The following is an 18,628-nucleotide window of genomic DNA, read 5'->3' as shown; positions in this document are numbered from 1 at the left end:
GCCACGGGGACTCAACAATCTCACACCCTCGCGATCAAGACTATTTAAGCTTATGGGTAAGGTAAAGGTATGAGGTGGAGCTGCAGCAAGCGACTAGCGTATATGGTGGCTAGCATACGCAAATGGGAGCGAGAAGAGAAGGCAAACACGTTCGAGAAAGTATGATCAAGAAGTGATCCTAAACAACCTACGTCAAGCATAACTCCAACACCGTGTTCACTTCCCGGACTCCGCCTGAAAGAGACCTGTTGGGGAACGTTGCAGAAAATTAAAATTTTTCCTACGGTTTCACCAAGATCCATCTATGAGTTCATATAAGCAACGAGTCAAGGGAGAGAGTTTGCATCTACATACCACTTGTAGATCACGAGCGGAAGCTTGTCAAGGGGATGGTGATGATGGAGTCGTACTCGAAACGTGATTCGGATCACCGATGTCCAAGTGCTGAACGGACAGCACCTCCGCGTTCAACACACGTACGGGACGGGAGACGTCTCCTCCGTCTTGATCCAGCAAGGAGGAAGGAGAGGTTGAGGAAGGCAGCTCCAACGGCAGCACGACGGCGTGGTGTAGTTGGTGCAGCAGTACTCCGACAGAGCTTCGCCAAGCACGTACGGAGGAGGAGAGGTGTTGGGGAGGGGAGGGGCTGCACCTTGAGTTGTGGTGTATTGCAGCCCTCCCCTCACCCCTCTATATATAGGGGAAAGGGCAAGGGGGGGCCGGCCCTCTAGGGAAAACCCTAGGGGGGGCGGCGGCCAAGGGGTGGGGGGCTTGCCCCCCAAGCAAGGGGGGTGCGCCCCCTTTAGGGTTCCCCCCCCAACCCTAGGCGCATGGGCCCAAGGAGGGGGGGGGGGCGCCAATCCCACTAGGGGCTTGCTGCTATCCCTACGCAGCCCAAGTGCCCCCCCGGGAGGGGTGGTCCCTCCCGGTGGACCCCCGGAACCTTTCCGGTGGTCCCGGTACAATACCGGTATGACCCCGAAACTTTCCGGTGCCCGTTTAACAACTTCCCATATATAAAACTTTACCTCCGGACCATTCCGGAACTCCTCGTGACGTCCGGGATCTCATCCGGGACTCCGAACAACATTTGGTAATCACATACTTGTCTTCCTGATAACCCTAGCGTCACCGAACCTTAAGTGTGTAGACCCTACGGGTTCGGGAGACATGCAGACATGACCGAGACTCTCCGGTCAATAACCAACAGCGGGATCTGGATACCCATGTTGGCTCCCACATGCTCCTCGATGAAGTCATCGGATGAACCATGATGTCGAGGATTCGATCAAACCCCGTATACAATTCCCTTTGTCAATCGGTACGTTACTTGCCCGAGACTCGATCGTCGGTATCCCAATACCTTGTTCAGTCTCGTTACCGGCAAGTCACTTTACTCGTACCGTAATGCATGATCCCGTGGCAAACACCTTGGTCACCTTGAGCTCACTATGATGATGCATTACCGAGTGGGTCCAGAGATACCTCTCCGTCATACGGAGTGACAAATCCCAGTCTCGATCCGTGTCAACCCAATAGACACTTTTGGAGATACCTGTAGTGCACCTTTATAGTCACCCAGTTAAGTTGTGACGTTTGATACACCCAAAGCATTCCTACGGTATCCAGGAGTTACACGATCTCATGGTCGAAGGAAGAGATACTTGACATTGGAAAAGCTCTAGCAAACGAACTAACCGACCTTTGTGCTATGCTTAGGATTGGGTCTTGTCCATCACATCATTCTCCTAATGATGTGATCCCGTTATCAACGACATCCAATGTCCATAGCCAGGAAACCATGACTATCTGTTGATCACAACGAGCTAGTCAACTAGAGGCTTACTAGGGACATATTGTGGTCTATGTATTCACACGTGTATTACGATTTCCGGATAATACAGTTATAGCATGAATAAAAGACGATCATCATGAACAAAGAAATATAATAATAACACTTTTATTATTGCCTCTAGGGCATATTTCCAACAGTCTCCCACTTGCACTAGAGTCACTAATCTAGTTACATTGTGATGAATCGAACACCCATAGAGTTCTGGTGTTGATCATGTTTTGCTCGCGAGAGAGGTTTAGTCAACGGATCTGCGACATTCAGATCCGTATGTACTTTGCAAATTTCTATGTCTCCATCTTGAACATTTTCACGGATGGAGTTGAAACGACGCTTGATGTGCCTGGTCTTCTTGTGAAACCTGGGCTCCTTGGCAAGGGCAATAGCTCCAGTGTTGTCACAAAAGAGTTTGATTGGCCCCGACGCATTGGGTATGACTCCTAGGTCGGTGATGAACTCCTTCACCCAAATAGCTTCATGCGCTGCCTCCGAGGCTGCCATGTACTCCGCTTCACATGTAGATCCCGCCACGACGCTCTACTTGCAGCTGCACCAGCTTACTGCTCCACCATTCAACATATACACGTATCCGGTTTGTGACTTAGAGTCATCCAGATCTGTGTCGAAGCTAGCGTCGACGTAACCCTTTACGACGAGCTCTTCGTCACCTCTATAAACGAGAAACATGTCCTTTGTCCTTTTCAGGTACTTCAGGATATTCTTGACCGATGTCCAGTGTTCCTTGCCGGGATTACTCTGGTATCTTGCTACCAAACTTACGGCAAGGTTTACATCAGGTCTGGTACACAGCATGGCATACATAATAGATCCTATGGCTGAAGCATAGGGGATGACACTCATCTCTTCTTTATCTTTTGCCGTGGTCGGTCACTGAGCTGAGCTCAATCTCACACCTTGTAACATAGGCAAGAACCCTTTCTTGGACTCATCCATTTTGAACTTTTTCAAAATCTTATCAAGGTATGTGCTTTGTGAAAGACCTATGAGGCGTCTCGATCTATCTCTATAGATCTTGATGCCTAATATATAAGCAGCTTCTCCAAGGTCCTTCATTGAAAAACATTTGTTCAAGTAGGCCTTAATGCTGTCCAGAAATTCTATATTATTTCCCATCAAGAGTATGTCATCCACATATAATATGAGAAATGCTACAGAGCTCCCACTCACTTTCTTGTAAACGCAGGCTTCTCCATAAGTCTGCATAAACCCAAATGCTTTGATCATCTCATCAAAGCGAATATTCCAACTCCGAGATGCTTGCACCAGCCCATAAATGGATCGCTGGAGCTTGCATACTTTGTTAGCATTCTTAGGATCGACAAAACCTTCCGGCTGCATCATATACAGCTCTTCCTTAAGATGCCCGTTAAGGAATGCCGTTTTGACGTCCATCTGCCATATCTCATAATCATAGTATGCGGCAATTGCTAACATGATTCGGACGGACTTAAGCTTCGCTACGGGAGAGAATGTCTCGTCGTAGTCAATCCCTTGAACTTGTCGATAACCCTTAGCGACAAGTCGAGCTTTATAGATGGTGACATTACCATCTGCGTCTGTCTTCTTCTTAAAGATCCATTTGTTTTCTATCGCTCGCCGATCATCGGGCAAGTCAGTCAAAGTCCATACTTTGTTTTCATACATGGATTCTATCTCGGATTTCATGGCTTCTAGCCATTTGTTGGAATCTGGGCCCGCCATCGCTTCTTCATAGTTCGAAGGTTCACCGTTGTCTAACAACATGATTTCCAGGACAGGGTTGCCGTACCACTCTGGTGCGGAACGTGTCCTTGTGGACCTACGAAGTTCAGTAGCAACTTGATCCAAAGTACCTTGATCATCATCATTGGTTTCCTCTTCAGTTGGTGTGGGCATCACAGGAACATTTTCCTGAGCTGCACCACTTTCCCGTTCGAGAGGTAGTACTTCATCGAGTTCTACTTTCCTCCCACTTACTTCTTTCGAGAGAAATTCTTTTTCCAGAAAGCATCCATTCTTGGCAACAAAGATCTTGCCCTCGGATCTTAAGTAGAAGGTATACCCTACAGTTTCCTTAGGGTATCCTATGAAGACGCATTTTTCTGACTTGGGTTCGAGCTTTTCAGGTTGAAGTTTCTTGACATAAGCATCGCATCCCCAAACTTTTAGAAACGACAGCTTAGGTTTCTTCCCAAACCATAATTCATACGGTGTCGTCTCAACGGATTTAGACGGTGCCCTATTTAAAGTGAATGTAGCTGTCTCTAGAGCGTATCCCCAAAATGATAGCGGTAAATCGGTAAGAGACATCATAGACCGCACCATATCCAATAGAGTGCGATTACGACGTTCGGACACACTGTTTCGCTGAGGTGTTCCAGGCGGCGTGAGTTGTGAGACGATTCCACATTTCCTTAAGTGTGTGCCAAATTCGTGACTTAAATATTCTCCTCCACGATCTGATCGTAGGAACTTTATCTTTCGGTCACGTTGATTCTCCACCTCATTCTGAAATTCCTTGAACTTTTCAAAGGTCTCAGATTTGTGTTTCATTAAGTAGACATACCCATATCTACTTAAGTCATCAGTGAGAGTGAGAACATAACGATATCCTCCGCGAGCCTCAACGCTCATTGGACCGCACACATCGGTATGTATGATTTCCAACAAGTTGGTTGCTCGCTCCATTGTTCCGGAGAACGGAGTCTTGGTCATTTTTCCCATGAGGCATGGTTCGCATGTGTCAAATGATTCATAATCAAGAGACTCCAAAAGTCCATCAGCATGGAGCTTCTTCATGCGCTTCACACCAATGTGACCAAGGCGGCAGTGCCACAAGTATGTGGGACTATCGTTATCAACTTTACATCTTTTGGCATCTACACTATGAACATGTGTAATATTACGCTCGAGATTCATTAAGAATAAACCATTGACCATCGGAGCATGACCATAAAACATATCTCTCATATAAATCGAACAACCATTATTCTCAGACTTAAATGAGTAGCCATCTCGTATTAAACGAGATCCAGATACAATGTTCATGCTCAAACTTGGCACTAAATAACAATTATTAAGGTTCAAAACTAATCCCGTAGGTAAATGTAGAGGCAGCGTGCCGACGGCGATCACATCGACTCTGGAACCATTCCCGACGCGCATCGTCACCTCGTCCTTCGCCAGTCTCCGTTTATTCCGCAGCTCCTGCTATGAGTTACAAATATGAGCAACGGCACCAGTATCAAATACCCAGGAGTTACTACGAGTACTGGTAAGGTACACATCAATTACATGTATATCAAATGTACCTTTGGTGTTGCCGGCCTTCTTATCCGCTAAGTATTTGGGGCAGTTCCGCTTCCAGTGACCCTTCCCCTTGCAATAAAAGCACTTAGTCTCAGGCTTGGGTCCATTCTTTGACTTCTTCCCGGCAACTGGCTTACCGGGAGCGGCAACCTCTTTGCCGTCCTTCTTGAAGTTCTTTTTACCCTTTCCCTTCTTGAACTTAGTGGTCTTATTGACCATCAACACTTGATGTTCTTTCTTGATTTCAACCTCTGCTGACTTCAGCATAGAAAATACTTCAGGAATGGTCTTTACCATCCCCTGCATATTGTAGTTCATCACAGAGCTCTTGTAGCTTGGTGGGAGCGACTGAAGGATTCTGTCAATGACTGCCTCATCAGGGAGGTTAATATTCAGCTGGGTCATTCGGTTGTGCAACCCAGACATCTTGAGTATGTGCTCACTGACAGAACTATTTTCCTCCATCTTACAACTATAGAACTTGTCGGAGATGTCATATCTCTCGACCCGGGCGTGAGCTTGAAAAACTAGTTTCAGCTCTTCGAACATCTCATATGCTCCGTGATGCTCAAAACGCTTTTGGAGCCCCGGTTCTAAGCTGTAAAGCATGCCACACTGAACGAGGGAGTAATCATCAGCACGAGACTGCCAAGCATTCATAATGTCTTGGTTCTCTGGGACGGGAGCGTCACCTAGCGGTCCTTCTAGGACATATTGTTTCCTGGCAGCTATGAGGATGATCCTCAGGTTCCAGACCCAGTCCGTATAGTTGCTGCCATCATCTTTCAGCTTGGTTTTCTCTAGGAACGCGTTGAAGTTCATGTTGACATGAGCGTTGGCCATTTGATCTACAAGACATATTTGCAAAGGTTTTAGACTAAGTTCATGATAATTAAGTTCTAATCAAATTATGAACTCCCACTTAGATTAGACATCCCTCTAGTCATCTAAGTGTTACACGATCCGAGTCGACTAGCCCGTGTCCGATCATCACGTGAGACGGACTAGTCATCGTCGGTGAACATCTTCATGTTGATCGTATCTTCCATACGACTCGTTTTCGACCTTTCGGTCTCCGTGTTCCGAGGCCATGTCTGCACATCCTAGGCTCGTCAAGTTAACCCTAAGTGTTTTTGCTGTGTAAAACTGTCTTACACCCGTTGTATGTGAACGTAAGAATCCATCACACCCGATCATCACGTGGTGCTTAGAAGCGACGAACTGTAGCAACGGTGCACAGTTAGGGGAGAACACTTCTTGAAATTTTGTAAGGGATCATCTTATTTACTACCGTCGTCCTAAGTAAACAAGATGCATAAAACATAATAAACATCACATGCAATTATATAAAGTAGTGACATGATATGGCCAATATCATATAGCTCCTTTGATCTCCATCTTCGGGGCTCCATGATCATCTTGTCACCGGCATGACACCATGATCTCCATCATCATGATCTCCATCATCGTGTCTTCATGAAGTTGTCACGCCAACGACTACTTCTACTTCTATGACTAACGCGTTTAGCAATAAAGTAAAGTAAGTTACATGGCGTTCTTCAATGACACGCAGGTCATACAAAAATAAAGACAACTCCTATGGCTCGTGCCGGTTGTCATACTCATCGACATGCAAGTCGTGAATCCTATTACAAGAACATGATCTCATACATCACAATTCATCATTCATCACAACTTCTGGCCATATCACATCACATGATCAATCGCTACAAAAACAAGTTAGACGTCCTCTAATTGTTGTTGCATCTTTTACGTGGCTGCAGTTGGGTTCTAGCAAGAACGTTTTCTTACCTACGAATAACCACAATGTGATTTTGTCAACTTCTATTTACCCTTCATAAGGGCCCTTTTCATCGAATCCGCTACAACTAAAGTGGGAGAGACAGACACCCACCAGCCACCTTATGCAACTAGTGCATGTTAATCGGTGGAACCGGTCTCACGTAAGCGTACGTGTAAGGTTGGTTCGGGCCGCTTCATCCCACAATACCGCTGAAGCAAGAAAAGACTAGTAGAGGCAAGCAAGTTGACAAGATCCACGCCCACAACAAAATTGTGTTCTACTCGTGCAAAGAAAACTACGCATAGACCTAGCTCATGATGCCACTATTGGGGAACGTTGCAGAAAATTAAAAATTTTCCTACGGTTTCACCAAGATCCATCTATGAGTTCATCTAAGCAACGAGTCAAGGGAGAGAGTTTGCATCTACATACCACTTGTAGATCACGAGCGGAAGCTTGTCAAGGGGATGGTGATGATGGAGTCGTACTCGAAAAGTGATTCGGATCACCGATGTCCAAGTGCTGAACGGACAGCACCTCCGCGTTCAACACACATACGGGACGGGAGACGTCTCCTCCGTCTTGATCCAGCAAGGAGGAAGGAGAGGTTGAGGAAGGCAGCTCCAACGGCAGCACGACGGCGTGGTGTAGTTGGTGCAGCAGTACTCCGACAGAGCTTCGCCAAGCACGTACGGAGGAGGAGAGGTGTTGGGGAGGGGAGGGGCTGCGCCTTGAGTTGTGGTGTATTGCAGCCCTCCCCTCACCCCTCTATATATAGGGGAAAGGGCAAGGGGGGGCGGCCCTCTAGGGAAAACCCTAGGGGGGGGCGGCGGCCAAGGGGTGGGGGGCTTGCCCCCCAAGCAAGGGGGGTGCGCCCCCTTTAGGGTTTCCCCCCAACCCTAGGCGCATGGGCCCAAGGGGGGCGCGCCAAGCCCACTAGGGGCTGGCTGCTATCCCTACGCAGCCCAAGTGGCCCCCCGGGAGGGGTGGTCCCTCCCGGTGGACCCCCGGAACCTTTTCGGTGGTCCCGGTACAATACCGGTATGACCCCGAAACTTTCCGGTGCCCGTTTAACAACTTCCCATATATAAAACTTTACCTCCGGACCATTCCGAAACTCCTCGTGACGTCCGGGATCTCATCCGGGACTCCGAACAACATTCGGTAATCACATACTTGTCTTCCTGATAACCCTAGCGTCACCGAACCTTAAGTGTGTAGACCCTACGGGTTCGGGAGACATGCAGACATGACCGAGACTCTCCGGTCAATAACCAACAGCGGGATCTGGATACCCATGTTGGCTCCCACATGCTCCTCGATGAAGTCATCGGATGAACCATGATGTCGAGGATTCGATCAAACCCCGTATACAATTCCCTTTGTCAATCGGTACGTTACTTGCCCGAGACTCGATCGTCGGTATCCCAACACCTTGTTCAGTCTCGTTACCGGCAAGTCACTTTACTCGTACCGTAATGCATGATCCCATGGCCAACACCTTGGTCACCTTGAGCTCGTTATGATGATGCATTACCGAGTGGGCCCAGAGATACCTCTCCGTCATACGGAGTGACAAATCCCAGTCTCGATCCATGTCAACCCAATAGACACTTTCGGAGATACCTGTAGTGCACCTTTATAGTCACCCAGTTACGTTGTGACGTTTGATACACCCAAAGCATTCCTACGGTATCCAGGAGTTACACGATCTCATGGTCGAAGGAAGAGATACTTGACATTGGAAAAGCTCTAGCAAACGAACTAACCGACCTTTGTGCTATGCTTAGGATTGGGTCTTGTCCATCACATCATTCTCCTAATGATGTGATCCCGTTATCAACGACATCCAATGTCCATAGCCAGGAAACCATGACTATCTGTTGATCACAACGAGCTAGTCAACTAGAGGCTTACTAGGGACATATTGTGGTCTATGTATTCACACGTGTATTACGATTTCCGGATAATACAGTTATAGCATGAATAAAAGACTATTATCATGAACAAAGAAATATAATAATAACACTTTTATTATTGCCTCTAGGGCATATTTCCAACAAGACCATCACGGTAACACACGCTGTTGATTCATTTTAATTAAGGTCAAGTTCAGGTTTTCTACAACCGGACATTAACAAATTCCCATCTGCCCATAACCGCGGGCACGACTTTCGAAAGTTCAAAACCCTGCAGGGGTGTCCCAACTTAGCCCATGACAAGCTCTCACGGTCAACGAAGGAATAGACCTCCTCCCGAGACATTCCGATCAGAATCGGTATCCCGGTTCTTCAAGAAACTTCGACAAGTTAAAACAAATCCAGCAACACCGCCCGAATGTGCCGACAAATCCCGATAGGAGCTGCACATATCTCTTTCTCAGGGCACACCGGACTGCCTAAACTTCTGGTAGGCCAGCCCAGAGTTGCCCCTGGTGGCCACCGGCGGCTGACAAATTGGACCAACACTCAGAGGAGCACTGGCCCGGAGGTTTAAAATAATGATGACCCTTGGGCGTGCGACCCCCAAGGGAAAAGAAAAAGGCTGGGTGGCGAATGGTAAAACCAATGTTGGGCATTGCTGGAAGAGTTTTACTCAAGGCGAACTGTCAAGGGGTTCCCATTATTACCCAACCGCGTAAGGAACGCAAAATGCGGGAACGTAACACCGATATGACGGAAACTAGGGCGGCAAGAGTGGAACAAAACACCAGGCATAAGGCCGAGCCTTCCACCCTTTACCAAGTATATAGATGCATCAATTAAATAAGATATATTGTGATATCCCAAACAAGTAAACATGTTCCAACAAGGAACAACATCTCCATGTTCCAACAAGGAACAAACTTCAATCTTCACCTGCAACTAACAACGCTATAAGAGGGGCTGAGCGAAGCGGTAACATAGCCAATCAACGATTTGCTAGGACAAGGTGGGTTAGAGGCTTGGTTCAACAATATAGGAGGCATGATAAGCAAGTGGTAGGTATCGCAGCATAGGCATAGCAAAAGAGCGAGAAACTAGGCAACCAAAGATAGAAGTGATTTCGAGGGTATGGTCATCTTGCCTGAAATCCCGCAAGGAAGAAGAACGAGTCCATGAAGAAGACAAATGGACGTAGACGAACGGATCCTCACAAACGCGACATTATCGGAACCAACCCGAAGAAGCAACACAGGAAAGAAGCACACAACATAGTAAACAACCAACACAAAGACATGGCATGATGCGCAAACAAGTATGATGCATGTCCGGTTTAAAGAGGGCATGGCATGGCAAAGTGCAACAACCAACACTAGAAGTTAAGTGGAGCTCAATATGCAACGGGTTGCATATTGACGGAACACCACATCAATTATTTAGTTCTCTCTCGTTTATGTACCCCAACAATATTAAATGTTGATTAACATGGCAAGGGGTGAAGCACAACAAAACTACCTATCTAGGCAAGTTTAAAAAAGGCCGGAAGCAACGAACAACATTTCCGGAAACTCCTCATGAGCATATATTAGGTTTGGTCCTGTTCTGCCCTAAACCATATTTTATAGTTATTAAATATGCAAGATGATGCTACCATGTTAAACTAGGCAAAATTCTACCCCATTTACATATAAAGTTTGTTAAAAACGGAGCTACAGTCATATAGTTATGAATTAAACCATTTTAGCATGGCATAGGAGCAAATTTAAACAAACATCATTTAGACATTTTAAACATGGATGAAAGTGACATATTATTAAACTAGACAAAATTCTGAGCAAGTTTCATATATAAAACATTTTAATCCGATGCACGAATTGTGAGTTCTCCCTCGGGGCTGAGGGTATGTACCAGTAGCTATGTGTTTGATCTCTCTCTCTCTCTCTCTCTCGTGTTCTTGAGCTGATACGATCTTGATGTATCGCGAGCTTTGCTATTATAGTTGGATCCTATGATGTTTTCTCCCCCCTCTACTCTCTTGTAATGAATTGAGTTTCCCCTTTGAAGTAATCTTATCGGATTGAGTCTTTAAAGATTTGAGAACACTTGATGTATGTCTTGCCGTGCGTATCTGTGGTGACAATGGGATACCACGTGATTCACTTGATGTATGTTTTGGTGATCAACTTGCGGGTTCCTCCCATGAACCTATGCATAGGGGTTGGCACACGTTTTCGTCGTGATTCTCCGGTAGAACTTTGGGGCACACTTTGAGGTTCTATGTGTTGGTTGAATAGATGAATCTGAGATTGTGTGATGCATATCGTATAATCATACCCACGGATACTTGAGGTGACATTGGAGTATCTAGGTTACATTAGGGTTTTGGTTGATTTGTGTCTTAAGGTGTTATTCTAGTACGAACTATAGGGCTGTTTGTGACACTTATAGGAATAGCCCAATGGATTGATTGGAAAGAATAACTTTGAGGTGGTTTCGTACCCTATCATAATCTCTTCGTTCGTTCTCCGCTATTAGTGACTTTGGAGTGACTCTTTGTTGCATGTTGAGGGATAGTTATGTGATCCAATTATGTTAGTATTGTTGAGAGGACTTGCACTAGTGAAAGTATGAACCCTAGGCCTTACTCACTTTTATCATTTGTTACCTTGCTGTTTTTATATTTTCAGATTACAAAAACTATTATCTTTATCCATATTGCACTTGTATCACCATCTCTTCGCCGAACTAGTGCACCCATACAATTTACCAATGTATTGGGTGTGTTGGGGACACAAGAGACTCTTTGTTATTTGGTTGCAGGGTTGCTTGAGAGAGACCATCTTCATCCTACACCTCCCACGGATTGATAAACCTTAGGTCATCCACTTGAGGGAAATTTGCTACTGTCCTACAAACCTCTGCACTTGGAGGCACAACAAAGTCTACAAGAAGAAGGTTGTGTAGTAGACATCAAGCTCTTTTCTGGCGCCGTTGCCGGGGAGGTTAGCGCTTGAAGGTATATCTTTAGATCTTGCAATCGAGTCTTTTAGTTTCTTGTTTTATCACTAGTTTAGTTTATAAAATAAAATTACAAAAAAATGGAATTAAGTTTGCCTCATATGCTTCATCTTTTTAATATCTTTCGTGAGTATGATGGAAAGGAAAATTGTGCTCAAGTACTAGAAGAAGAATGCATTAGAATGTTTGGAACTAAATATTTGAAAGATGAGCATGATTGCAATGTTGTTAGTACGAATTCTTTGAATATCCATGACACTAATGATGATTGCACTAGTTATGATGAAAATGTCTCCTATAAACATGTCAATTTTTGTGGAGTGCATTGGGTTTGTAAGTACACACCAAATAGAGAAGATAGATATTGCAAGAAGCATAAGTACTTAGAAACTAAATTGTTGCAAGAAGAGCTAGATGATTGTGCTGAAAATTTAAATTTTCTTGGCCATACTTGTGAGCTTTGTAATGAACGTGGTCATTTACTTATCCGATGCAAATTGTTTCATGATCTAATCGTGTCCAAAAATTGTGATGACTTGATTTCCCTTGCACATTATAATGAACTTAGTTTTCTTATGGGCTACGAAAAAATGAAACGTATAACTAAGGATATTCCAAAATTTGCCCTTGATAAAGTTCTTCATTTTGATCTAGAGAAAATTTATATGTATTGTGCGGTGAATTGCATTGAAAATCCTTACATTGCCAACTACATAAAGAAAAGAAAACAAATAGAAGATGAAGAGAATACTAATGAAAGGGAAGAGGCTTCCCAATACCCTCCTATTATTTCTTATGATGAATCAGGTAACGAGGAGGAGCCTCCTATTCAACCAATCTCATTAATAAGGAGCTCCAAAAAGAGGATTGAACCCACACATCATGTGGTGAAGAAGAAGAAAAGAAAAAGGAAGAGACGTAAGAAGATATCTCTCCCAAATAATGCTGCTCCTATTACTATTGTGCCTCATGAAAATATAATTGTGGAAGATAATGATACTTCTTATGATCTTGAAAATCTTTTTGGCACTTGCTTGGAAGAATATGATAATTGCTATACTATTGGTGCTATCCATACTATTAATTATGAGAGTGATTATGCTTATGATATGAAAAGGCCCAAGCTTGGGGATGCTATGTCTGATGAAGATGATGTTTATGAGAATATATTTGCTGCAATTAATGTTTGTCCCAAGCTTGAGGAAGCTATGATTAATGAAGATGGTATTTTTAGTCTCCCAAGTTTTGATATGCAAATTTATAATGATGATAGCATGCCTCCTACTTATGATGATTATTGTGATGATACTTATGCTATAAAAAGAAGTGATTATATTTATAAAACTTGTCATGATTATGATTACCCCTTCTCTGAACATTACTCTTTTAATGTGGAAACAATTTATAGTATTCGAGTCTTTTATGATACTCCAACTATCCTGAATAAGAAGAATTTTGCTTATGTGGAGAGCAATAAAATTTCTATGCTTGTAGATCATGAAAAGAATGCTTTAGGTGCTGGTTTTATTGTTGAATTCATTCATGATGCTACTGAAAATTATTATGAGGGAGTAATATATGCTTGTAGGAATTGCAATAATATCAAGTTTCCTCTCTATGTGCTTAAAGTTTTAAAGTTATGTTTGTTTTACCCTCCTATGCTAGTTGATTATTGTTTCCACAAGTTTTTTGCTCACAAAATCCCTATGCATAGGAAGTGGGTTAGACTTAAATGTGCTAGTCATATTCTTCATGATGCTCTCTTTATGTTTCAATTCTTATCTTTTATGTGAGCATCGTTGAAATCATCATGCCTAGCTAGGGGCGTTAAACGATAGCGCTTGTTGGGAGGCAACCCAATTTTATTTTTGTTCCTGTTTAGTAATAAATAATTCATATATCCTCTGTTTAGATGTGGTTTTATGTCTTTAATTAGTGTTTGTGCCAAGTAGAACCTTTGGGAAGACTTGGGGAAAGTCTTGTTGATCATGCTGTAAAAAACAGAAACTTTAGCGCTCACGAGAATTGCTGCCATTTTTATTTGGAAAGTGCTATTTACTTAATTATTTTTGCAGATGATTAATAGAAAAATTTCTCAGGTCCAGAAATTTAGTTTAGAATTTTATAAGTGCCATAAGTATACGTTTGACCCAGATTACTACAGACTGTTCTGTTTTTGACAGATTCTGTTTTTGACAGATTCTGTTTTTCATGTGTTGTTTACTTATTTTGATGAATCTATGGCTAGTAAAAGAGTTTATAAACCAGAGAGAAGTTGGAATACATTAGGTTTAACAACAATATAAATAAAGAATGATTTCATTACAGTACCTTGAAGTGGTGATTTATTTTCTTGTACTAACGGAGCTTACGAGTTTTCTGTTAAGTTTTGTGTTGTGAAGTTTTCAAGTTTTGGGTAAGGATTCGATGGACTATGGAATAAGGAGTGGCAAGAGCCTAAGCTTGGGGATGCCCATGGCACCCCAAGGAAAAAATCAAGGACAACCAAGAGCCTAAGCTTGGGGATGCCCCGGAAGGCATCCCCTCTTTTGTCTTCGTTCATCGGTAACTTTACTTGGAGCTATATTTTTATTCACCACATGATATGTGTTTTGCTTGGAACGTCAATTTGTTTTGTTAGAATTTTCTTGCTGTCATTTAGAACAATGTTTTGCATCTTTTATTTCAATAAAAGTGGCATTGATAGCCTTTACTATGCCTATTTTAGAAGTCCACATGTTGCTGTTTGAAAACAGAAAGTTTACCGCTGTTGCAATAATTCCCTAGAAAAATCAGAATGTGATAAAATGTTGAAACCTTTTGCATATTAAGCTCTGATAAATTTACTACAGTGGGAATTTTCTTTCATAATTTTTGGAGCTAGGGAAGTATGGATGTTGCTGCATTCTTTACAGACTGTCCTGTTTAGGCAGATTGCTGTTATGTTTGCATTGTTTGCATATGTTTGCTTCTTTAATGATTCTATTTGAGGATAGGACTATTAAATATGCAGAGGCATTTAGTATGAAATGTTGAATAATAGTTTTAGTGATTTTCTATAGTAGAGTATGATAAGGTTTTGGCAATGGTTTATACTAACTTATCTCACGAGTCCTTGTTGAGTTTTGTGTGGATGAAGCTTTTGAGATTTAGGGAGACCGTCCGAAAGCTCAAGCTTGGGGATGCCCAAGGCACCCCAATATAATATTTCAAGAAGTCTCAAGCATCTAAGCTTGGGGATGCCCCGGTTGGCATCCCACCTTTCTTCTTCAACAACTATCGGTTAGTTTCGGTTGATCCTAAGTTTTTGCTTCTTCACATGATGTTTGCTATTCTTAGAATGCCATTTTCTTTTGCTTTGCTTGTTGTTTGAATAAAATACAAAGATCTGAAATTATTTAATGTTAGAGAGTCTTCACATAGTTGCATAATTATTCAACTACTCATTGATCTTCACTTACATCTTTCGGAGTAGTTTGTTATTTGCTCTAGTGCTTCACTTATATCTTTTTAGAGCACGGTGGTGGTTTTATTTTATAAGAAATAGATGGACTCTCATGCTTCACTTAGGTTATCTTGAGAGTATTAAATAGCATGGTAATTTGCTTAAATCCTAATATGCTAGGTATTCAAGATTAGTAAAAACTTTCATAGAGAGTATTGAATACTAAGAGAAGTTTGATGCTTGATGATTGTTTTGAGATATGGAGGTAATAATATCAAAGTCGTGCTAGTTGAGTAGTTGTGAATTTGAGGAATACTTGTGTTGAAGTTTGCAAGTCCCGTAGCATGCACGTATGGTAAACGTTGTGTAACAAATTTGAAACATGAGGTGTTATTTGATTGTCCTCCTTATGAGTGGTGGTCGGGGACGAGCGATGGTCTTTTCCTACCAATCTATCCCCCTAGGAGCATGCGCATAGTGCCGAGGTTTTTGACGACTTGTAGATTTTTGCAATAAGTATGTGAGTTCTTTATGACTAATGTTGAGTCCATGGATTATACACACTCTCACCCTTCCATCCTTGCTAGCCCCTTTGGTACCGTGCATTGCCCTTTCTCACATTGAGAGTTGGCGCAAACTTCGCCGGTGCATCCTAACCCCGTGATATGATACGCTATTTCACACATAAACCTCCTTATATCTTCCTAAAAACAGCCACCATACCTACCTATTATGGCATTTCCATAGCCATTTCGAGATATATTGTCATGCAACTTTCCACCGTTCCGTTTATCATGACACATTCATCATTGTCATATTGCTTAGCATGATCATGTAGTTGACATAGTATTTGTGGCAAAGCCACCGTTCATAATTCTTTCATACATGTCACTCTTGGTTCATTGCATATCCCGGTACACCGCCGGAGGCATTCATATAGAGTCATCTTTGTTCTAGTATCGAGTTGTAATCATTGAGTTGTAAATAAATATAAGTGTGATGATCATCATTATTAGAGAATTGTCCCAAGTGAGGAATAAAAAAAAGAAGGGAAAGGCCATAAAAAAGAGAAGGCCCAAAAAATGAGAGAAAAAGAGAGAAGGGACAATGTTACTATCCTTTTACCACACTTGTGCTACAAAGTAGCACCATGATCTTCATAGTAGAGAGTATCTCATGTTATCACTTTCATACACTAGTGGGAATTTTTCATTATATAACTTGGCTTGTATATTCCAACAATGGGCCTCCTCAAGTGCCCTAGGTCTTTGTGAGCAAGCAAGTTGGATGCACACCCACTAATTTCTTTTGTTGAGCTTTCATACATTTATAGCTCTAGTGCTTCCGTTGCATGGCAATCCCTACTCCTTGCATTAACATCAATCGGTGGGCATCTCCATAGCCCATTGGTTAGCCTCGTTGATGTGAGACTTTCTCCTTTTTGTCTTCTCCACATAACCCCCCTCATTATATTCTATTACACCCATAATGCTATATCCATGGATCACGCTCATGTATTGCATGAAAGTTTATAGGTTTGAGATTACTAAAGTATGAAACAATTGCTTGGCTTTGTTGGGGAACGTAGCAGAAATTCAAAATTTTCTACGCATCACCAAGATCAATCTATGGAGTAATCTAGCAACGAGGGAAGGAGAGTGCATCTACATACCCTTGTAGATCGCTAAGCAGAAGCGTTCAAGTGAACGGGATTGATGGAGTCGTACTCGTAGTGATCCAAATCACCGATGATCCTAGTGCCGAATGGACGGCACCTCCGTGTTCAACACACGTACAGCCGGGTGACGTCTCCTACGCCTTGATCCAGCAAGGGGAGAAGGAGAGGTTGGGGAAGACTCCATCCAGCAGCAGCACGACGGCGTGGTGGTGGTGGAGGAGCGCGGGACTCCAGCAGGGCTTCGCCAAGCACTACGAGAGATGAGGAGGAAGAGAGGTAGGGCTGCGCCAAGAGGGAGAGGATCTCGTGTGTCTTGCAGCCTCCAATACCTCAAGTATATATAGGGGAAGGGGAGGGGCTGCGCCCCCACCTAGGGTTCCCTCCCTAGGGGTGGCGGCAGCCCCCAGATCCCATCTGGGTGGCGGCCACAAGGGGGAGAGGGGGAGGCACACCTAGGGAGGGCCTTAGGGCCCATTTGCCCTAGGGTTTGCCCCCTCCCCTCTTGGAGGCGCCTTGGGCCTTGGTGGGAGGCGCCCAGCCCACCTAGGGGCTGGTCCCTTCCCACTATTGGCCCATGTAGGCCTCCGGGGCTGGTGGCCCCACCTGGTGGACCCCCGGACCCCTTCGGTGGTCCCGGTACACTACCGGTGATGCCCGGAACACTTCTGGTGGCCAAAACCATACTTCCTATATATCAATCTTTACCTCCGGACCATTCCGGAACTCCTAGTGACGTCCGGGATCTCATCCGGGACTCCGAACAACATTCGGTAACCGCGTACATACTTTCCCTATAACCCTAGCGTCATCGAACCTTAAGTGTGTAGACCCTACGGGTTCGGGAAACATGTAGACATGACCGAGACACCTCTCCGGTCAATAACAAACAATGGGATCTGGATACCCATGTTGGCTCCCACATGCTCCACGATGATCTCATCGGATGAACCATGATGTCAAGGACTTAATCAATCCCGTATACAATTCCCTTTGTCTAGCGGTACGATACTTGCCCGAGATTCGATCATCGGTATCCCGATACCTTGTTCAATATCGTTACCGGCAAGTCTCTTTACTCGTTCTGTAACACATCATCCCGTGATCAACTCCTTGATCACATTGTGCACATTATGATGATGTCCTACCGAGTGGGCCCAGAGATACCTCTCCGTTTACACGGAGTGACAAATCCCAGTCTCGATTCGTGCCAACCCAACAGACACTTTCGGAGATACCTGTAGTGTACCTTTGTAGCCACCCAGTTACGTTGTGACGTTTGGCACACCCAAAGCACTCCTACGGTATCCGGGAGTTGCACAATCTCATGGTCTAAGGAAATGATACTTGACATTAGAAAAGCTTTAGCATACGAACTACATGATCTTGTGCTAGGCTTAGGATTGGGTCTTGTCCATCACATCATTCTCCTAATGATGTGATCCCGTTATCAACGACATCCAATGTCCATGGTCAGGAAACCGTAACCATCTATTGATCAACGAGCTAGTCAACTAGAGGCTTACTAGGGACATGGTGTTGTCTATGTATCCACACATGTATCCGAGTTTCCTATCAATACAATTCTAGCATGGATAATAAA

Source organism: Triticum aestivum, chromosome 3A (assembly GCF_018294505.1).
Source record: "Triticum aestivum cultivar Chinese Spring chromosome 3A, IWGSC CS RefSeq v2.1, whole genome shotgun sequence".
NCBI lineage: Eukaryota > Viridiplantae > Streptophyta > Magnoliopsida > Poales > Poaceae > Triticum > Triticum aestivum.
This window is presented reverse-complemented; position numbering follows the sequence as displayed.